Source organism: Labeo rohita, chromosome 25 (genome assembly GCF_022985175.1).
Source record: "Labeo rohita strain BAU-BD-2019 chromosome 25, IGBB_LRoh.1.0, whole genome shotgun sequence".
Lineage (NCBI taxonomy): Eukaryota > Metazoa > Chordata > Actinopteri > Cypriniformes > Cyprinidae > Labeo > Labeo rohita.
The window spans coordinates 28621905-28645907 of NC_066893.1; the positions used below are offsets into that span (position 1 = coordinate 28621905).

At 32.2% G+C, this 24003-nt stretch overlaps 2 long non-coding RNA genes across 3 annotated transcripts; one reads left to right on the plus strand and one right to left on the minus strand.

Annotated features, from left to right (window-relative positions):
- Positions 1-63: 63 nt before the first annotated feature.
- Positions 64-22781, minus strand: LOC127156278 (uncharacterized). 2 transcript variants are annotated; one of them, XR_007825715.1, is made up of 5 exons: positions 22632-22781; positions 16205-16292; positions 6574-6627; positions 6246-6451; positions 64-173 (listed from the first exon to the last, which is right to left on the minus strand). It is a non-coding gene; the product is annotated as an uncharacterized LOC127156278 (long non-coding RNA). The 2 variants fall into 2 exon arrangements; XR_007825716.1 differs by lacking the exon at positions 22632-22781 and adding an exon at positions 19834-19913.
- Positions 17014-18072, plus strand: LOC127156277 (uncharacterized). The gene is made up of 2 exons (XR_007825714.1): positions 17014-17313; positions 17609-18072. It is a non-coding gene; the product is annotated as an uncharacterized LOC127156277 (long non-coding RNA).
- Positions 22782-24003: the final 1222 nt, after the last annotated feature.

A 24003-nucleotide genomic window follows, 5' to 3' on the forward strand; every position in this document is an offset into this window, starting at 1 on the left:
CATCCTCAGCCCGTAAACTCCACTCACCCTCCAATGCCCGACTTCCTCCGCCGAATCCAAATTCCTGTTCCTGTACGTTTTGAATACTGCATGAATATTCAGCAGCTCATGCATATTCAGCAGACGCGCGTGTCGAGGTCACTCGGGAAACACGGCTGTTTTCCTTCAGGTCACTGTGTGAAAGTGTTTCAGAGACACAGACATCAGTCAGACTTTGTGAAAAACATCTCCGGTTTCTTAAACTCAGAACGCTAATGGCTAAAAGCTACATTATATTCGCTCCCTAACATATCATAAATATTAAAAGAAAAGTTTGTGGGATACTCCCAAACCGAAAGTGAATTTCATTTGTGAAACAAAAAAAAAAAAAAAAAAAAAAAAAAAGACTATTTCTGTTCATGCCAGAGTTATTTTAATATCAAATTAATATGATAGTTTTAATATAGTATTAATATTATTTTATTATTATCATTAGCATAATTTTAGTCATTCACCGAATGTTTTAAAATGTTGCTACTTTCAGAATGTTCTCATAATATCTGCAAAATTATCAAATAGAATGTTTTAAACATTTTCAAAAATACAGAAAAAAAAACTGTAATTTTGTGAAATATTATTGCATTTTAAACCGAAAGTGAATTTCATTTGTGAAACAAAAAAAGACTTTTTCTGTTCATGCCAGTGTTATTTTAGCATCAAATTAATATGGTAGTTTTACTATAGTATTAATATTACTTTATTATATATTAATATTAGTATATTCTTAATCATTAGCATAATTTATGTAATTCACAGAATGTTTTAAAATGTTGCTACTTTCAGAATGTTCAGAATGTTCTCATAATATCTGCAAAATGATCAAATAGAATGTTTTAAACATTAAAAAAAACAAAAACACTTTTAATGTTTTAAAAAAAAGTTTCTTATGCTTATCAATGCTGTATCTATTTGATCAAAAATACAGAAAAAAAAAAGTCATTTTATGAAATATTATTGCATTTTAAACCGAAAGTGAATTTCATTTGTGAAACAAAAAAAGACTATTTCTGTTCATGCCAGTGTTATTTTAGCATCAAATTAATATGGTAGTTTTAATATAGTATTAATATTATTTTATTATATATTAATATTATCGTATTCTTAATTATTAGCATAATTTGTCATTCACAGAATGTTTTAAAATGTTGCTACTTTTTCGGAATGTTCAGAATGTTCCCATAATATCTGCAAAATGATCAAATAGAGTGTTTTAAACATTTAAAAAACAGACTTTCAATGTTTAAAAAAAGACACTTATGCTTATCAATGCCGTATCTATTTGATCAAAAATACAGAAAAAAAAGTGAAATATTACTGCATTTTAAAATAACAATTTTTTATTTTAATATATTTTAAAATATAATTTATTTCTGTGATGCAGTGCTAAATTTTCAGCATCATTACTCCAGTCTTCAGTGTCACATGATCCTTCAGAAATCATTTTAATATGCTGACTTATAATCAGTGTTGGAAACTGTTAAAAAGTTAAAAAGAACAGTGTTTATTCAAAATAGAAATGTTATTTTGTTGTAATATACACTGTTATTCAAAAGTTTGGAGTCATTTTTTTTTTTTTTAAGGAAATTAATACTTTTATTCAGCAAGGATGCGTTAAAGGAGAACAATAATTCACAAATAATTTACTCACCCCCTTGTCATCCAAGATGTTCATGTCTTTCTGTCTTCAGTCGTAAAGAAATTATGGTTTTTGAGGAAAACCTGTAGGATCGAGATGGAGATCCAGTTTGGAGTTTTTCGACATACTCTACCTTTTTGAGCCGGAGTACACAGACGATGAACTTAGACGTGATTCGTAGTATTGATGGGAAGTTCGGATCATTTTACCGACATTTTACCGAGCAAAATGAACGAATCTTTTTTCTAATCATTTCGTAAATTTCAGCAAAATCAGCGTCACGTGACAGCCCAATAAGATGAACGAACAACTCAAAAAACCAGAAGACTCGAAACAGGTGAACTAATTCCAGTACAGAACCTAACAGGATGTTGCGCATGCGTGACTGAACGAATCACTCGTTCTTCGCAGTCACGTTAAAGATTCGTTCAAAATGAACGAATCGTTCAAGAACGACCCGTGGACGCGCATCCCAGAACCTGTGCTACACAAGCTTTTGTGCTTAAAAATTATACACATTTTTATTTTCCAAAAAAAACGACAGATGGTTTCAGTAGATGAGACCCTTCTTCCTCGTCTGGGATCGTTTAGAGCCTTTGAAGCGGCATTTAAACTACATTTCTGAAGTTCAAAATCGGGCACCAATGAAGTCCATTATATGGAGAAAAATCCTGAAATGTTTCCCACAAAAACCATCATTTCTTTACAACTGAAGACAGAAAGACATGAACATCTTGGATCACAAGAGGGTGAGTAAATTATTTGTAAATTATTGTTTTGTAAGTGGACTTCTCTTTTAAATGGATAAACTTACATTGTTAGAAAATATTTATATTTTTAATAAATTCTGTTCTTTTTAACTTTTTACTAATCAAAGAAAAAAATATTAAGCAGCACAACTGTTTCAAAACATAATAAATCAGCCTATTTTCATGATTTCTGAAGGATCATGTGACACTAAAGACTAAAGTATCGATGATGAAAATTCAGCGCTGCATCACAGAAATAAATTATATTTTAAAGAATATTATATGAGTAAACCAATATTAGAAATTGCAATAGTATTTCACAATATTACTGTTTTTTCTGTATTTTTGATCAAATAAGTACAGCCTTGATGGGCATAAGAAATTGTACTGATCCCAAACTTTTGAACGGCAGTGTATAAACATGTCAGAAATAGTAAAAGTAGTATGCTAGTATGCTATTCCAAATTCAGTCACTCTAGATTAGGAATTTTTGTAATGACTCAGGGTTCGTACAGATACTGCAAAATGAAATTCCAGGACTTTCAAGGACTTTTCAAGCACTACTTTTTTTGATTTTCAAGGACTCCAATCGGAGATCTCACTTATCAAACATCTTCTCTTTCAAATTAAAACCACAGTTAGTTTTCGTAAGGGATTTGTAACTGTACTGCTCAACAGTTTAACAAAAAAAAAAAAAAATCTGAAAAAAATATTTGTGAAAGCACTCCAAAATCCTGATCTGAAACAAATGATTCACAATATGCACTCTGAAGTCTCGAACTGAATCAAATGATTCGCAGACCTGCACCGAAGTCTTGATCTCAATCAAATGATTCGTGATATTCACTAATTTGCAAACCTGCTCTGAAGTCCAGACCTAAATTAAACAAGTTGTGATACGTGATCTGAAGTCCCAATTTAAATCAAACTGATTCGAAGTTTCGAAAAATGCAGTTTCACTCATTAATATGTGCTTTTTAAAATCGTTAGTAAAAACAAGAAATATGAATCAAAATTAGAAGCAAATAAGATTAAAAAATTTAAATAAACATTTGATTTAAATAAAACTAGAAAAAAAAATATTATGAGCAAATAAATAAATACATACATAAATAAAAAGGAGATAACAAAAGTAAAGGAATACATAAATGCATAAAAACTGATTAAAATAAAAAAGTCTAAAATAAGTAAAACACAGATTACAGTCAATAAAAATTAGGGTAAAATAAACAAAAAAAAAAAAAAAAAAAAAAAAAAATCACAAATACACAAAAATACATTACAATGTAAATAATACATAAAAATAATTTAAATAAATAAAACTAGAATAAAATAAACAAATAAATAAGTAAAAATTAAAACCACAGTTAATTTTTGTAAGGGATTTGTAACTGTGGTAACTGTGCCTTAATGCTTTGATGTTTTCTACTGTTTAACAAAAAAATAAAAAATAAAAAAAAAATAATAAAAAAAAGACATTTATGAAATCACTCTGAAATCCTGATCTGAAACAAATGATTCACGATATGCACTCTGAAATCCCAAACTGAATCAAATGATTTGCAAACCTGCACCTAAGTTACGTTCTGAATCAAATGATTCATGATCCGCGCTCCAAAGTTCCGTTGCGAAGCAAAAGATTCACGAACCTGCTCCGAAGTTCCAATCTGAATGAAATATTTTGCGAACTCACTCCGAAGTTGTTCTGAATCAAATGATTCACGATCCATGCTCCAAAGTTCCGATGTAAAGCAAAAGATTCACAAACCAGCTCAGAATTTCCGATCTGAAAAAAAAGTGATCCACGCTCCAAAGTTCCGATGTAAAGCAAAAGATTCACAAACCAGCTCAGAATTTCCGATCTGAAAAAAAAGTGATCCACGCTCCAAAGTTCCGATGTAAAGCAAAAGATTCACGAACCTGCTCCGAAGTTCCAATCTGAATCAAATGATTCACGATCCATGCTCCAAAGTTCCGATGTGAAGCAAAAGATTCACAAACCCGCTCCAAATTTCCGATATGAAAAAAATTGTGATCTGTGCTCCAAAGTTCCAACGTGAAGCAAAAGATTTGCGAACCTGCTCCGAAGTTCCAATCAGAATCAAATGATTTGCGAACCCACACCGAAGTTGTTCTGAATCAAATGATTTGCGATCGATGCTCCAAAGTTCCGACGTGAAGCAAAAGATTCACAAACCCGCTCCGAATTTCCGATCTGAAAAAAAAAAAAAAAATTGTGCTCCACACTCCAAAGTTCCGATGTGAAGCAAAAGATTCATGAACCTGCTCCGAAGTTCCAATTTGAATCAAATGATTCGCGATCCCCGATCCAAAGTTACGACGTGAAGCAAAAGATTCACAAACCTGCACCGAAGTTCCAATCTGAATCAAATGATTTGTGATCCGCGCTTCAATGTTCCGATGTGAAGAAAAAGATTCGCAATCCTGCTCCGAAGTTCCAATCTGAATCAAATGATTTGTGAACCCACTCCGAAGTTGTTCTGAATCAAATTATTTGCGATCCAAAGTTCCGACGTGAAGCATACGATTCACAAACCTGCTCAGAACTTCCAATCTGAATGAAACGATTTGTGATCCGTGCTCCAATGTTCTGACGTGAAGCAAAAGATTCGCAAACCTGCTCCGAATTTCCGATGTAAAAAAAAAATTGTGATCCACGCTCCAAAGTTCCGATGTGAAGCAAAAGATTGACAAACCTGCTCCGAAGTTCAAATCTGCATCAAATGATTCATGATCAGCGATCCAAAGTTCTGATGTGAAGCAAAAGATTCGCAAACCAGCTCCGAAGTTCCAATCTGAATCAAATGATTTGCGAACCCGCTCCGAAGTTCTGCTCTGAATCAAATGATTCGCGATCTATGCTCCAAAGTTCCGATGTAACGCAAAAGATTCACAAACCCGCTCCGAATTTCCAATCTGCAAAAAAAATTGTGATCTATGCTCCAAAGTTCTGTGAAGCAAAAGATTCACGAACCCGCTCCGAACTTCCAATCTGAATCAAATGATTCACAAACCTGCTCCAAAGTTCCAATCTGAATCAAATGATTCCTGATTTGCGATCCAAAGTTCTGACGTGAAGCAAAAGATTTGCGAACCTGCTCCGAAGTTCAAATCTGAATCAACTGATTTGGTTCATCTGTTCCTCTTTTCACATCTTCAGCCATGTTTACATAACATTGTTACATGTAAATAGTTTTGTTTTATTAGTTTTTTTTCTTAGTTTGATTAACTGAAATAAGCCAAAAAAAAAAATGTGAAAATATACTGAAAATATAGACACTTATTTGATAGATACATCGCCTTTCAAAAACCTCTTCAGGGTTGTTGCTATTTTCAATGTTTTTTCAAGCCTTAAATTTCAAAAAGTCAAATTCAAGTACTTCAAGATGACTACAACTTTATTTTAACGACTACAGATCCTGCTGTTTTCAACAGATTCTGAGCTGTGTCTCATTAGGCTGCACTACACATGATTATTCATTTTTTATTATGAGTAAAGGTCTACTGCTTCAAAGACAGAAAATAAAAACGGTGCAAAAAAAGGTACGGCATGTTTTTAATGTTTTTTTTTTTTGGCATGCTGCTTCCTGTTCTTGTTGGCATCAAGTCTTAATTTAAAATGTGTTTCTGGATATTTATGAGCTCAACCTGCAGGAAAAGTCACTCTCATCTCGTCAGAGCTGTAAAAGAAGCTTCTCAAGGTCCGTCTCATAAGAAAGATCAGATTACTAGACCACGACTGAACATGCCAATAAATTTTTAGTAAATAAAGGAGATACTAAAGCTGGACGATTTATTACCTGCTTCTTTATGCACATAAACTGAAGTCATTAAGTGTTATATAAGCAGCACCGGCTTGCAGATCCTCGTCCCACACCTACAACAGCACCTGATCTTCACCTGCGTCCTGCTTAAATCACTCCTGGACCCCATCTTCAGGAGGTCAGAGGTCATCAGAGAGGTGGGCTGATGTATCTTCAGTCCTCCAGCAGGAAAACACTGAATGCTGCTCAAAACACAGAAGAATGTAGTTTCATTTGCGTGCAATTCGGTCACAAGCATCAGATGTAAGACTCAAACTAGTGTCATGAAAGCGAGACCGCATGAATAAGATTTAATATCACTTACCTGACTGCTTCAGTGACACCAACATCAATACCGAGTGTGTCTGTAACTTCATTCCTAATGAAAACAAAGGTTTGAATTTGATTATTCAATTACGTTTACCAAGCTGCCAAGAAAACAAGTCGGCTAATGCGGTTTTAATGCACGATGATGCTGATAAAAAGCTTTCAGATGTCAGTCACATGACACAAAGTTCGATTCCTCCATCCAAACATTTTTCCACAGTGGATTACAGTCATGTACTGCTTGTTTCTCTCGAAAACGTCGAATTTCTTGGCCGCAGCGCTTCCCTTACGGCCCAGATCTGCTGATGGGGCCGATTCTGTGGATTATGCGCTCCACGTTTGGGACGGAGTCCAACAAACGCTCCCCTCGCCCGCTGCGTTTGATCAAGAATTCATGCGCGGAGCCGAGTTTGAGTCCACAATGCGATGGTGTGTGGCTCGGAGGAATCGAGATGCAGTTTACAGGAGCCTTTCAGACGCAAATGCAGATTTAGTCATCATTTAACAATCCTTGCGTCGTTTCGAATCCATCTGACTTGTTTTTATTTCTGTGAAACACAATTAAAGAACATTATGGCTGCTCTTTTTCATGTAATGAAAGGCGAAGGGGCTTTTACATGCCAGAAAGCACCATTTTGGGTGAACAAATTATTTCATTTTATCAGAGCTGTACTGAGAAACAAACTTTTCCAATATGCTAGGGCGATCAGGGGATCTGAATCTAGGGTCCAAGGATTAAAAGATTAAAATAAACATGAAATACAATAAATAAAATAAATAAAACTAGAATAAAACAATTCTGATGAGCAAAGAAATAAATACACACATACATAAAAATGCAATAAAATAAAAAATAAAAATAAATGCATAGATTACAGTCAATAAAAAATAGAATAAAATAAAATCACAAACACACACACAAAAATACATTAAATGAATAAACAAATAGAATAAAATAACATAATAATAATAACATAAATGAGTAAATATATGTATAAATACATTAAAAGATTAAAATAAAATGCAATAAAATAAATAAGCAAAACACATAGATTACAGTCAATAAAAAATAGAATAAAATAAACAAATAATCACGAATGCACACAAAAATACATTAAAATTAATTTAAAAAAAGAATAAAATAGGCAAATAAATTAGTAAATACATACATAAATAAAAATGAGAAAAAATAGAACAAAAGTAAATAAATGCATACATAAATACATTAAAACAGATTAAAATAAAATGCAATAAAATAAATAAGTAAATAAATGCATAGATTAGAGTCAATAAAAAAATAGAATAAAATAAACAAATAAATAATCACAAATACACATACAAAAATACATTAAAATTCATTAAAAAAGAATAAAATAGGCAAATAAATTAGTAAAACATAAAAATTAGAAAAAACAGAACAAAAGTAAATGCATACATAAAAATAAAACGCAATAAAATAATGAAGTAAATAAATGCATAGATTAGTCAATGAAAACAGAATAAAATAATCACATAAATACATACACAAAGATACATTAAAATGAATAAAAATATGAATGAATAAAATAGGCAATAAATTATTAAATACATACATAAAAATGAGATAAAATAGAAAAGCAAATAAATAAGTAAATGAATACATAAATACATTAAAACAGATTCAGATAAAATGCAATAAAATAATGAAGTAAATAAACGCATAGATTAGTCAATAAAAAAATAAATAAAATAAATAAATCACACACACAAAACACATTAAATTAAAATTAATTTAAAAAATAGAATAAAATAGGCAAATAAATGAGTAATTACATCCATAAATATTGAATAAATAGAACAAAAGTAAATAAATGAGTAAACAAATACAAACACATTAAAACACATTAAAATAAAATGCAATAAAATAAATAAGTAAATAAATCCATAGATTACAGTCAATAAAAAAATGTAATAAAATAAACAAATAAATCACATAAATACATAAACAAAAATACATTAAAATGAATTAAAAACAGAATAAAATAGGCAAATAAATGAGTAAATACATACAAACAAATTAGATGGAAAACAAAAGTAAATGAGTAAATAAATAAAAGCAGATTTAAAAAATGCAATAAAATAAATAAATAAATGCATAGATTAGTCAATAAAAAAACTGAATAAAATGAACAAATAAATAATCACATAAATACATACACAAAAATACTTAAAATTAATAAAAAATAGTATAAAATAGGCAAATAACTGAGTAAATACAGACATAGATAATTATATAAAACAGAAAAGTAAATAAATGAGTAAATAAATACATAAATACATTATAACAGATTAAATGAAAATGCTATAAAATAAATAATTAAATAAACAGATTGCAGTCAATAAAAAAACAGAATAAAATAAAAATATTCATACACAAAAATACATCAAAATTAATAAAAAAATAGAATAGGCAAATAAATGAGTAAATACATACATAAAACAGATTAAAATAAATACAATTTTAAATAAAATAAACAAATAAATGGGTAAATAAAGTAAATAAATACATAACATTAAAATAAATCAGCAAAAGATGATTAAATATGTAAAAATACATTAAAATACATAAAACTAGAATAAAATAAGTAAAAAAAAAATTGACTAAAATAAATCACAATAAAATAAGCAAAAAAGTAAATAAATATGAGACTAAAAGAAGATAAAATAAGCCAATAAATAAACAAATAATATGAGTAAAAAACAATGTAATAATGTAGCTTAATTTTTTTAGACATATTTGTAATATCAATTTCAGCATAGGAGTCCCTCACACGAGAATGATCATGTTTGGTGTCTTCTAAACATTAAAAACCCATCTGCTTATGTAAAAGACTCTTCAGGGTCGTGAATGGTTCTGATGTGACTGTAATTTCTCAGGTGTCAGACCTCAGCGACTACAGAAACACAATGTCGGGCGCCTCCGGTGTCGGGGACGGATTTGGCACAGGTGCCATATGTGCCCAGCGTGCTTCGGCGGCCTCTCGCTGGACGTGGCGCTCGGCCAGCGGCGGGATAGAGGAGTCCCAGCATGCAGCGGCCCGATTCCAGCTGGCTCCTAAATGACCAATTTACTATCAGAGAGAAAAACCCTCCGTGACAGATGCTACGACCTACGGGAGATGATATTACTGCTTCTGCTAGCTATTAACTGCCGTGCAGATTCACATTATGTTCAGTGATGATGTCATCATATGCTTGGGTTTCAGTCAGCTACACTTTAGAGGGATTTGATTGGCTGCAGATCTGACTGACAGCACTAAGCCCCGTCCCGTTCATCTCAGAATACAAGTCCGAATTTATTGCCTTAAAGTACTTTAGAAGTTAATGAAAAACAACAAACTTCAAATGCATTTGAAGGTTTAAAAATAATGAATTTCAATTAAAAAAATCATTCATTTTTGATAGTTCTGATCAGGACTGATGTTGGTATAAAAGATCCACAATAGATAAAAATAAATAGATACAGATAGATAAATAAATAAGTAAGTAAATTAATTAATTAATTAAGCAAGTTTAGCATTTAGTATATGGAAAATAATTTAATAAATAATTTTTGGTAGTTATGACCAGGCCTTATGTAGGTAAAAAGATCTACAATAAAGAAAGTAAAAACATTAAATAAAATAAAATGCATGAAATAAAATAAAACAGATCCACAATAGAGAAGGTAAATTAAATAAATAAATAAATAAATAACCAAGTTTAGCATTTAGTATAAGGAAAATTAAATAATAATAATAATAATAATAATAATAATAATAAACTGAAATGAAAAAAAACAAACAAAAACACAAAACAAAAAAAAAAACCATTATGTCCAAGTTATGATCAGGACTGATGTTGGTCCAAAACAGATAAAAATAAATAAATTAATTAATTAATTAAGAGAGTTTAGCTTTTAGTATATGGAAAATAATGTCATTTCTGTGTTTTTTTCCATTCAGATAACAAACTGGCATTTGAAGGGTTAAAACTAATTCATTTAAATGACATTTTAATGAAAATAAATGAAGTTTTGGTAGTTATGACCAGGACTGATGTCGGTAAAAAGATCTATAATAGAGAAAGTAAAAAAAAATTATTAAATTAAATAAGATTAGCATTTAGTATATGGAAATTAATTAATAATTATTAATTAATTAATTAATAATTACTATTTTTCTTTTTTTCCATTAAAAAAACAAAACAAACAAACATACTGGCATTTTGAAGGGTTAAATTAATTAATTTGAATTAAATAGAATTTGAAAGAAAATGAATGAATTTTTGGTAGTTATGACCATTACAGATGTTGGTAAAAAGATCCACAACATAGAGAGAGAAATAAATAAATAAATACAAACATACACAATCAAGTTTAGCATTTAGTGTATTAAAAAATAATTACATTTTTGTTTTTCTTTCATTAAAAAACACAAACTGATTAAAATGAAAAACAAAACATTTTCGATAGTTTTACCACAGACAAAGCATTAAATAAATAAATAAATATGAAAAATAATTTACTTTTTGTAGTTTTTTTCCCCATTAAAAACAAACTGGCATTTGAAGGGTTAAAACTAATTGATTTAATGACATTTGAATGAAAATAAATTAAGTTTTGGTAGTTATGACCAGGACTGATGTCGGTAAAAAAGATCTACAATAGAGAAAGTAAAAAAAATTTAAATTAAATTAAGTTAAATAAGAAAGTTTAGCACTTAGTATATGCAAAATAATTACTATTTTTCTTTTTTTTTCCATTAAAAAAAATAACAAACAAACATACTTGCATTTAAAGGGTTAAATTGATTAATTTAAATAAAAAAATAATAATTTTTGGTAGTTATGATCAGGACTGACGTTGGTGAAATAAATAAATAAATAAATAAAAAAGCAAGTTTAGCATTTAGTATATGGAAAATAATTTAATTTTTGTGGGGGGGTTTTTTCATTCAAAAACAAACTGGCATTTAAAGGGTAAAATCTAATTATTTTAAATGGAATTTGAATGAAAATGAATGAATTTTTGGTAGTTATGACCAGTACAGACGTTGGTAAAAAGATCCACAACATAGAGAGAGAAATAAATAAATACATACACAAGCAAGTTTAGCATTCAGTGTATTAAAAATAACTAGATTAAAAAGTTTGTCAAGACAAATTTTAAGTTGGCTTGAGAAAGCCGGACCAGAAAGTCTGAAAAAGTTTAAAGAAAAAAAACTGTTTTAGGTTCGATGGCTTTCAGTCTGAAATAGGTTGAAGTTTAAAATAGTTTTAAAAGGTTAAAGTTTGAATGTTTTGAAAGCAATACAGTCTCACATAGAGACATAGTCTCAGATAGTTACTGGCATGTTTCTAGCATAATTAGCAGGTTGCTAGCATGTTCCTACCATGATTAACAAGTTTTTAGCATGATGGTAGCATGATTAGCAAGTTGCTAGCATGTTTTTAACCTAATTAACAAGATGTTAACATGTTGCTAGCATGATTCTAACATGATTAGCAGGTTGCTAGCACATTTCTAGCATGATTAACAGGTCGCTAACATGTTTCTACCATGATTAACAAATTGCTAGCATGTTGTTAGCATGTTTCAAGCATGATTAGCAAGTTGTTAGCATGATTGTAGTTGCTAGTCTTGTCTAGATCGATAAATAGATTAGAAATATTAGAATGGACGTTTGAATGGATTAGAAATAGTTCATAGAAGGGAAGTGTTGATTGAGTCTCAAGGGATTCTGGGAGTTTAGATTTGAATTTTGTCAGTTGGAGTTTGAATAGTGTTGCTCATTTGAACATTCCGTCAATGTAAGTTTATGGGATTTTTTTGATTTTTAATCTTTAATTTAATGAAAACTATAAGTCGGATCAGTTAGAAAAGAGACAGAAACCCGAGTCCGATCAGTCTGAAGATCTGGGCTGAGTTTGGTGGTTCTAACTTGAAATCTCTAGGAGGAGAAGCCTTCAGAAATTTGGCTAAGAAGAAGAATAATAAAAAGCTTAAGCTTCTAGCATGATTAACAAGTTGCTAACATGTTTCTAGCATGATTAGCATGTCATTAGCATTAATAGCAAGTTGTTAGCATATTTTTAGCATGATTAGCAATTTACTAGCATGTTGCTAGCATGTTTCTAACATAATTAGCAAGTTGCTCGCATGTTTCTAGCATGATTAGCAAGTTGTTAGCATGTTTCTAGCATGATTAGCAAGTTGCTAACATGTTTCTAGCATGATTAGCAAGTTGTTAACATGTTTCTAGCATGATTAGCAAGTTGCTAGCATGTTTCTAGCATGATTAGCAAGTTGTTAGCGTGTTTCTAGTATGATTAGCAATTTACTAGCATGTTGCTAGCATGTTTCTAACATAATTAGCATGTTGCTAGCATGCTTCTAGCATGATTAGCAAGTTGTTAGCATGTTTCTAGCATGATTAGCAAGTTGTTAGCGTGTTTCTAGTTTGATTAGCAATTTACTAGCATGTTTCTAGCACGATTAGCAAGTTGTTAGCGTGTTTCTAGTATGATTAGCAATTTACTAGCATGTTGCTAGCATGTTTCTAACATAATTAGCATGTTGCTAGCATGATTAGTAAGTTGTTAGCATGTTTCTAAGATGACTAGCAAGTTTCTCAAGCCAACCTAATAAATAAATATGAAAAATAATTTAATTTTGTAGTTTTTTTTCCCATTAAAAACAAACTGGCATTTGAAGGGTTAAAGCTAATGAATCTGATTGAAATTTGAATGAAAATGAATGAATTTTTGGTAGGTATGATCTGGAATGATGTTAGTTAAAAGATCTACAACAGAGAAAGCAATAAATAAAAAGACAAATAAATAACAGTATAGAGAAAATAATTAAATATTTGTGGGTTTGATGATGATCAGGACTGATGTTGGTAAAAAGATTTACAACAAAGAAAGCAAACAAATAAAGAAATATTTGTATGACTTTTGACATACTTTTTTGTAGTCTAAGCAATTTATGCAACAGGCCTCAGGTGTTTTCCCAAAAAAAAAAAAAAAAAAAAAAAAGCAATCGATTGTACACGCAGACGTGAAACAGACCCAGTTTGTCTCAAAACATCGACAAACATCTTGAAACGCTCTTCAATTTTTTCTCATAATAAACAGTAAGTATGTGATATCTTATCAGCTGCCGCCGACCGTGCTGAACTTATCTTCCGTCTGCAGCTGCTGTTGAGGAGAAACGGTGCGTTCGCCCTTTATTTATTTATTTCGCGGACCGTTAACGGTTTTAGCCGCGTAACCGCTCATTAGCGCGCGTCTCAAGGACGGTGTGATATTCTCCTGACTTACCCTGCAGCGCACTTGATAAAAATGGACATTTTTCTATCTTTGGAAAAGCAATCGAACGGAGGGAGAGACTATTAAGGCTCCTGGGGTTTCTCCGTACGGGGATTTGCCGTGTCGCCGCGTGACGAGACCCGGACAGCGATGGAATTCCAATTTATAAGCTTCCCTCTGTCCCGAAAACACTGCAGCTGACACGGTACATTCCCAGTCGCGCCTCGGGAGCTCACGACGGAGGCCTGACAGATTCAGAGGAACGGTTCCGTGTCTGTCAGCTCACGTCAGGAGTTTGAGTCTTGGCGTACTGTGATCTCGTAGACGCGAGCGAAAGGCCCGACATGACAGGCGATCTGCTGGAAACCCCGAGAACAGTCTCTCCGAGCACGACTCAATTTACCAGCTGAAGGTGCCTGCGGGATCTCAAGAGTTCACCGTTTTGATGAAGTAGACGGCTGGATCTGGAAGAATCTCAGACGAGCAGCTCAATTTACAGCTGAATATACATCTCAGAGTGATATCAATACTGACCGTTTACATGCACATCAGTCTGATTAAGATCTATATTCTGATTTAATTTAATTTTTTAAAAAACTAACACTTAAAGAGCAAGTTTAGCATTAAGCATATAGACAATAATTTAATTTTTGTGCCTTTTTTATTTAAAAAAAGGCATTTAAAGGGTTAAAACTAATGAATTTTAATTTTAAAAATGATACTGGTAAAAAGATCTACAACAGAGAAATAAAATAAAATAAAGCAAGCTTAGCATTTAGTATATGGAAAATTAAATTGTGTTTTTTTTGTTTTTTATTAAAAATAAATAAATAAATAACTGGCACTTAAAGGGCTAAAACTAATGAATTAAACTGGTATTTGAAGGGTTAAAGGTAATGAATCTGATTGAAATTTGAATGAAAAATAATTATTTTTTGGTAGTTATGACCAGGACTGATATTGGTAAAAAGATCTACAACAGAGAAATAAAATAAAATAAAATAAAATAAAATAAAATAAAATAAAATAAAGCAAGTTTAGCATTTAGTATATGGAAAATTAAACTGTGTTTTTTTTTTTAATTAAACAAATAAATAAATAAATAACTGGCACTTAAAGGGTTAAAACTAGCTTGAATGAAAATTCATGAATCTTTGGTAATTATGATCAGGACTAATATTTGTAAAAAAATATATATATATCTACAACAGAGAAAGTAAAAAAATAAAAATATAAATAATAATATACATTTATAATAAATAAAACAAAAAAAAGAAAAATAAGGTAAAAGAAAATAAACAAGTTTAGCATTTAGTATATGGAAAATAATGTAATTTTTGTGCTGTTTAAAAAAAAAAAAAAAAAAAAAAAAAAAACAACAACTATCTGGCACTTAAAAGGTTAAAACTAATGAATCTGAATGAAAATTAATGAATCTTTGGTAGTTATGACCAGGACTAATATTTGTAAAAAAAAAAAAAAAAAAAAAATACAACAGAGAAAGTAAAAAAAAATATATATATATATAAATAATAATAAACATTTATAATAAATAAAACAAAAATAATAATAATAATAATAACAATAATAATAATAATAATAATAATAATAAGGTAAAAAAAAAAAAAAAAAACATCTCACACTTAAAAGGTTAAAACCAATGAATTTGAATGAAAATTAATGAATCTTTGGTAGTTATGACCAGGACTAATATTGGTAAAAAGATCTACAACAGAGAAAGTAAAAAACTGAAATAAAAAAAAAATAAGCAAGTTTAGCATTTAGTATATAGAAAACAATAAAATTTTTGTGGGGGGTTTTGGCGTTCGAATGGTTAAAACTAATGATAGGAATAAAAAAACATTTTTGGTGATTAGGACTGATGTTGGTAAAAAGATCTACAATTGAGAAAGCAATAAATAAATAAAAAGTTTTGCATTTAGTGTATGGAAAATAACTTATTTATTAATCAGTTTTGTGGGGGTTTTTTTCTTTATATATATATACTTTTGTTATGCCAAATTTGGAGCCCAGAGACATCCATGTATGTGTCAGAACACAGAGGATACACTACTTCTACTTATTTTTTTATTTTTAAGCACTTGCATGACTAATGTTATGAGATTCAATGTTTTAAATATAACAACTGGAATACAGAAATGAGTAATTTATTCAATGAATCTTTCAAATTGACTGATTAATTTAGAAAGAAACCATTTTATCAGTGAATTACAGACTCACCGAATTTGTTCAAAACACAAGTAAATTCAGTGATTTGATCTACAGTAAGTTTAAGATACCTGAAACAGCAGCTGGAGACAGAAGCCAAAATCAGCCAATCACGCTTCACCGTCTGCCTTCAGCAGGATGTTGTCAGGATTAATGTCTCTACAGGAAGATATATATAACATATCTATATAACATCCTACACACTCAAATGATTCAAATGAACAAATTAACACCGATCTAAATTGAGTAATACATACACACACATATATATTTAGATTATAACATATGTGACAAATTAAATACATTTAAAGTGAGATTAAAGACAACAAATAAATAGATAAAAACTTAAAGATCTTCAAACTGATTTTTTTTAAATGCCCTATATTCATGACAAAAACACGGTAAAAATCAATACAAAAATAGATATGTAAACAAATTAATAAACATTTTAAAGGGGTAAGAACAGACCAGATATCAAATATCACATTAATTTATATATTGGAAAATAAAATAATAAGTTGACAAATTAAATAAAAGATAAAAAAAAATCTAATGAAAGGTCTGTTTTCATGGCAAGAACAGGGTCAAATCTATAATATAATTAGATACACCAATAATTCCTCAAATATTTATTACAAAACATACTGACAAATTTAACATTCACTTCAGGGTCATTCCAGCTGGAATCATCAAAAGGTCCCCACCTGACCCCCTCAGATTTGTCTGAAAAAAATCTATGTGATGGGTAATATGCCCAATAGATCATATACAAAATTTCAGATCTCTACTGTGCGTACTTTTTTTTACATTTTTTTTTATCAAAAATGAGGCAAAACCCCATCCTAATTTTTTTTATATTTTATCAATAACAATATGTGTAACCCACATTAAAATATGGTTTCAATGACCATAGTTATAGTACATAATTAGAGCCTATAGGGAATTTGAATGAAAACATGCCAGTTAGGAATATAGTGCTGCTTCCCCTTTAAGAGAACAACTCGCGCACGTAAAAACCGGAGAGCAACGGCAGAGAGAGAAAGCGGAAAGATCAAAGATATTAATGAGGGAAATAATTAATTAACAAGTTGATTTTAAGAAGCCAGGAAAGAAGAAAGACAATACTTACCTGATCGCGAACCTGAAGGAAACATAATTAAATTAGAAAACAGCGGTTTTGGTGAGTTTGACACATTATATGTTGAACTTGGATCGGTTGTCAACAACGTTTCATAATAGCTACAAGAAAAAGCTAACGGTTAAACATCAAAAACTGTAAAGGATACATTGTTTAATGGTTTATTTGAACATTATATGGGTATTTATTGTGAACTGTGTGAACTGTTGAATGTTATTGTTTGAGTACAAAGTGACAGTTGAGTTAATTGAACGATGTTACATTGACGCTGCGGGTTGTAGTGTTTGTAAATCTTTACTGTTACAATAACAAGATTCCTTTGTGACCTATTGTGTAGGTCAGGTTTTTTATTTAAGCACGAAAAACTCCTGTGTGACGAACAATGAGAGGACTCACGATACCGAGAGTTTAGATGGCGAGCCAACCCAGACCAGAGCTTTGATCCTCATTCGACGACGAAAGAGACCGATTACACGCGCTGGATTGTCGGTAAACTCACTGGATCACGGATTGAGCAGGACAACAACCTTTCACCTATTTCTTCCATTTTTTTCCCGGGAACATTTTTTTTCTTCCACAACTATTTTTTTTTTCCCTTCATTTTTGAATTGAACTGAACTACATCACACAACTGAACCGTGTTGAACTAAAATACATTACACAGCATTTGAACTGAACTCAACTACATCACACAACTGAATTGAATTTAAGTGTTATAGATATTTTTATTGTATTGTGTGTGTGTGTGTGTTATGACATAATATGTGATTGTTTATTTTGTTTATTTTGAGTTTTTTTTTTCTCTCGCCTGTAAAAAAAAAAAACAAAAAGAAAAGTTAAATCAGACAAATTATCAGCTTTAATAGGACATCAAATACAAGTGGATCCACTGTATAAAAATAATTAACTTATTATTATTTATTAGTTTATTATTTATAACTATTTATAATTATTAAAAAACAAAAGAAAACTAATAGAAAAAGATTTCTCTTTTATAACATTTACAAGACTTTTCTTAAACAACTTGTCTGTATAATATTGATTGCCTTTTAGTAAAGTGCCGGCTTTTATACTAAAGATCTGGTCTCCAGTCTGATTTTATGTTTGTTCCCCCACTCCTTGAGAACCTAGATCTGGTCCAGTAGTGAAAGTGACGCGTTTGAGTACGCGGGTGCTACATATGCTCTTTCAAAAAAACAAGTTTTATGTTCACACCTAGTGTCATTCATGGGAAATATTGCTCTGAACATTGGTGTAAATTAGTTTTTTTCCATTTTGGACCTTAATATCTCAACATCCATCAGACTCTATTGTCTGATGTCAAAGGATGTGAAAGACATGGTACATATCAGACCATTTACCAAGTTTGATGCTTATACATTGAAAATTGAGGTTTCTATGGACATCTGAAAACCCTTAAAGTAATAGTTTCAAAGAAAAGTAGAGGGCCAGCATTCAGGTGTAAATTCAGTAACAATGCTGTGAGTTGTAATTCATGCAGTTCTGGACTAGGACTCTTAGCCCAGAAAATTTCATGGACCTGGCACAAATAGTTCTGGAGATATTTCAGTCTGAACATGGTCACTCAGACAGTGATGCCAAAACGGGGTAAAAAACAAACTTTTTTACAGATTTTTTGTGAAAAAAGTATGCACACTAGAGATCTGAAATTTTGTATATGATCTTTTGGGCATATTACCCATCACATGGATTTTTTTCAGACAAATCTGAGGAGGTCAGGTGGGGAACTTTTCCAAAATTTGATGATTCCAGCTGAAATGACCCTTCAATGGTAACGTTATGAGATGACTGGATCAGGCCCGTAGCCAGGGGGGGTTCGGGTGGTTCGAACGACCCACCCCATCCAGTCAAAGGTCCGGAATTTTGTACGTTTTTTTTTTTTTAAGTAAACAAGTGTTCTTTTAAATAACAACGCACTTTTAATGCCATAAAAAGTATTAAATACCTTAATAAGTATAAGAAAAGTCTTAATTATAATTTCAAGAGGTCTTAAATTTGGGGACGGAAAGACAAAAATAGCGTTATGGATTAAATGTGCTAGTAGTTTGAAGCGCACCACACGGACCATTTATCCACTCGGATCACAGTTCACACAGCAGCGGAGCGCAAGTTTACTAGAGCAGAAGCGTTTACTCGGGAGCACTAAACAGCGCTGTGAGATCCAGAGTGAAGCGCTTGAATTCGATGAAGAACACAATGACATGGCGATTTAAACAGATGAAACAGTGCTGACAAACAGCAGAAACACTGTGCGCAACGATAGTCAGAATCATTTAATATGGATTATTTTTACTGTAACACTGACTGCACCATGGTATTGCGGCAGAATTGTGGGACATATCGAACTGTTATATTATTATGTATACATGTATTAAATCTAATAAAGGAGTAATGGAATATAATTACAGTATTTTGTGATTAATCGCGTTTGTGCATTAATACTAAGACCACCGTTCTTCATACAAATACCTAGAAGCCATGTAATTCATTTTTATACCATGGTATTGAGGTGAATAATTATTATTAATAATTTCATCATACAAAAATAAGGTGGTTGTCCGCGCCGATGGCCTTGTGGGCAGTGTGCTCCGGGCTTCCCGTGTTCGAGACCCGCCTCTGGGACCTTTCCCGATCCCGCCGCCCATATCACTTCCTGTCCTTCCTGATCTGTCCTGTCCATAATAAAGTTTTTTAAAAAATAAGGTTGTTACAATTTTAACAGATGTTACTGTTTTTGATAATGAACATTATCTGAGCTGTAAATCAGGATATCAGTTTAACATATTACTAGACAGCTTTTTCCATATTAATTCTATTTCTGCAGCTTTTAAAAAAAAAAAAAAAAAAAAAATATATATATATATATATATATATATATATATATATATATATATATATATATACACACACACACACATACATACAGGTGCTGGTCATATAATTAGAACATCTTCAAAAAGATTTATTTCACTAATTACAAGTGAAACTTGTATAATGTATACATTCATTCCACACAGACTGATATATTTCAAGTGTTTATTTCTTTTAATTTTGATGATTATAACTGACAACTAATGAAAACCCCAAATTCAGTATCTCAGAAAATTTTAATATTGTGAAAAGGTTCAGTATTGAAGACACCTGGTGCCACACTGTAATCAGCTAATTAACTCAAAACACCTGCAAAGGCCTTTAAATGGTCTCTCAGTCTAGTTCTGTAGGCTACACAATCATGGGGAAGACTGCTGATTTGACAGTTGTCCAAAAGATTATCATTGACACCTTGCACAAGGTGGGCAAGACACAAAAGGTCATTGCAAAAGAGGCTGTTCACAGAGCTCTGTGTCCAAGCACATTAATAGAGAGGTGAAGGGAAGAAAAAGATGTGGTAGAAAAAAAGTGCACAAGCAGTAGGGATAATCGCACCCTGGAGAGAATTGTGAAACAAAACCCATTCAAAAATGTGGGGGAGATTCACAAAGAGTGGACTGCAGCTGGAGTCAGTGCTTCAAGAACCACTACACACAGACGTATGCGAGACATGGGTTTCAGCTGTCGCATTCCTTGTGTCAAGCCACTCTTGAACAACAGACAGCATCAGAAGCGTCTCGCCTGGGGTAAAGACAAAAAGGACTGGACTGCTGCTGAGTGGTCCAAAGTTATGTTCTCTGATGAAAGTAAATTTTGCATTTCCTTTGGAAATCAGGGTCCCAGAGTCTGGAGGAAGAGAGGAGAGGCACAGAATCCACGTTGCTTGAGGTCCAGTGTAAAGTTTCCACAGTCAGTGATGGTTTGGGGTGCCATGTCATCTGCTGGTGTTGGTCCACTGTGTTTTCTGAGGTTCAAGGTCAACGCAGCTGTATACCAGGACGTTTTAGAGCACTTCATGCTTCCTGCTGCTGACCAACTTTATGGAGATCCAGATTTCATTTTCCAACAGGACTTGGCATCTGCACACAGTGCCAAAGCTACCAGTACCTGGTTTAAGGACCATGGTATCCCTGTTCTTAATTGGCCAGCAAACTCGCCTGACCTTAACCCCATAGAAAATCTATGGGGTATTGTGAAGAGGAAGATGCGATATGCCAGACCCAACAATGCAGAAGAGCTGAAGGCCACTATCAGAGCAACCTGGGCCCTCATAACACCTGAGCAGTGCCACAGACTGATCGACTCCGTGCCATGCCGCATTGCTGCAGTAATTCAGGCAAAAGGAGCCCCAACTAAGTATTGAGTGCTGTACATGCTCATACTTTTCATGTTCATACTTTTCAGTTGGCCAAGATTTCTAAAAATCCTTTCTTTGTATTGGTCTTAAGTAATATTCTAATTTTCTGAGATACTGAATTTGGGGTTTTCATTAGTTGTCAGTTATAATCATCAAAATTAAAAGAAATAAACACTTGAAATATATCAGTCTGTGTGGAATGAATGTATACATTATACAAGTTTCACTTCTTGAATGGAATTCTTGAAATAAATCAACGTTTTGAAGATATTCTAATTATATGGCCAGCACCTGTGTGTATATATATATATATATATATATATAATTTTTTTTTTTTTTTTTTTTTCTGCATAAAATTCCTTTCTTGATATTTGTATTTTGAAAAGAAGGAAAGACTGCATAGGGCTCAGAGGTTGAAAGGGGCCCAGAATGGGGGCTCAGAACCGTTCTAGAACCAATTTTTCAGACTGTCATCAACTTTGTTTGTTCAATTTGTACAATGAACATGGGTTAGAGCTCTTACTTTTGAGTTCTTAACGTACACCAAATTAATGAATTTAACTTTAAAATGTGTCAATATGTGTCAGTACAAAGAATCTGTGATTTTATTGCATTAAAAATGTCATTCATTTAATTAAATAACTTATTGCTTTAGGTATTTGTGTATATTTACTGAACAAGGCGATATCTTGGTAAGCAGTTTGACAACATTGTAGTAAATATTTTTGGTGAATCAAAAAATCATGCTTATTAAAATACCAGCACACATGATAATACAGCACTAATTGGTGCATGAGTAGTCAACAAAATGAAGTATTTGAACCTCATAGTTAAATACAAAATGAGTGGGAACTGAAAAAGGTCCACTTTTTGAAAAAAAAACAAAAAAAAAAAAAAAAAAAAAAAACCCTTCCGCTAGGCTGGCTGCGGGCCTGTGGATGATCCCAAGTGCTTTCCTACTTAACTGTCAAACAACACTATTTCAAATATAGTGAATTAAGCTACAAACTCGATTATAATGCACAGTGTTTCCATCTAACATGTATTTAGAGGTGCAGCTCGTCATATTAATGGAGTGTTAGCACTTGTTAGCAGTAACCGGTTAGCTTACCTAAATATGTTCGTAGATTTGTGTTGGATGTCTTCAACGTGGAAAGCAGCTTCGGAGTGGAAATATACATATTTTATTTGTAAACCCTATTCGCTTATTCCAGGTAATCTCATACAACTAGCGAGCTAAGCCAGTGGTAGTACTGACAGCGTCGTGTAAACATGGCCGAAACCGCGAAAAGCGGAGAAACAGACAAACGAATCAATTTAATGAGTCATTTACGCTGGTACCGCTCCGATTGATTCAAACTCAAACCCGAGACTTCCATCATTCATTTCAAGCTAACCACCAGCAAAAGTCAGTTCGAAAGAGCCATTCATTTTCGAATTTCGACATCGCTTGTAACGATTTTTAAAAAGCATGTACTGATCGATGAACCGGAGCTTTTCGACACTCAATCAGTTGGCAAAATGATTCACCGTTTCAAAGCGCGCTCTCGCGAATCAATTGATTCAGAACAAGACTTGGAAGCGAGTGCGCGAATCATTTCAGATCGGGACTTCAGATCGCGAATTGTGAATCATTTCAGATCGGAACTTCGAATCGCTAATTATTCGATTTACATCGGAGCTAGTTCGTAAATCATTCAGATCGGGACTTCGGATCGCGAATCATTTCAGATCGGAACTTCGGATCGCGAATCGCGAATCATTTCAGATCGGGACTTTAGACCGCGAATTATTTCAGATCGGAACTTCGAATCGCAAATATTTGATTTAGAACGGATCTTTGAAACCGGTTCGCAAATCATTTCAGATTGGGAATGAACGCGTATGGTGAATCAGATCGGAACTTTGGATCGCGAATCGCGAATCATTTTAAGATCTAAACTTCGAATGATTTTATTTAGATCGAATCTTCAGAGCGGGTTCGTAAATCATTCAGATCGGGAAAGAACGCGCATCGCGAATCAGATCAGGGGCCAGTTGCATAAACTTAGCCTCTATGTTAAGACAGTGTCTTAAGAACTAGTTTGACCAACTAGCGGTTAGCCAAAGGGTAATCAGTCTTATTTTTTGCATTCAGCTTAGACTAATCTACATTTTTATGTAACTGAATTTAAATAATGATGACCAGTTTTAAAGAAAAAATTAGCTGACTTACTTTTAAGACTAGTCTTAACCTTTTATGCAACTGGCCCCAGGACTTGGATCGCGAATCGCGAATCATTTCAGATCTGAACTTTGGATTGCGAATCACGAATCATTTCAGATCGGAACTTCGAATCGCGAACCATATATGATTTAGATCGGATCGGAGCTGGTTCATAAATCAATCAGATCGGGTCTTTCTATCGCGAATCGCGAATCATTTCAGTTCTGAACTATGAATCAGTTTATTTAAATCGGATCTTCAAAGCGGGTTCGTAAAT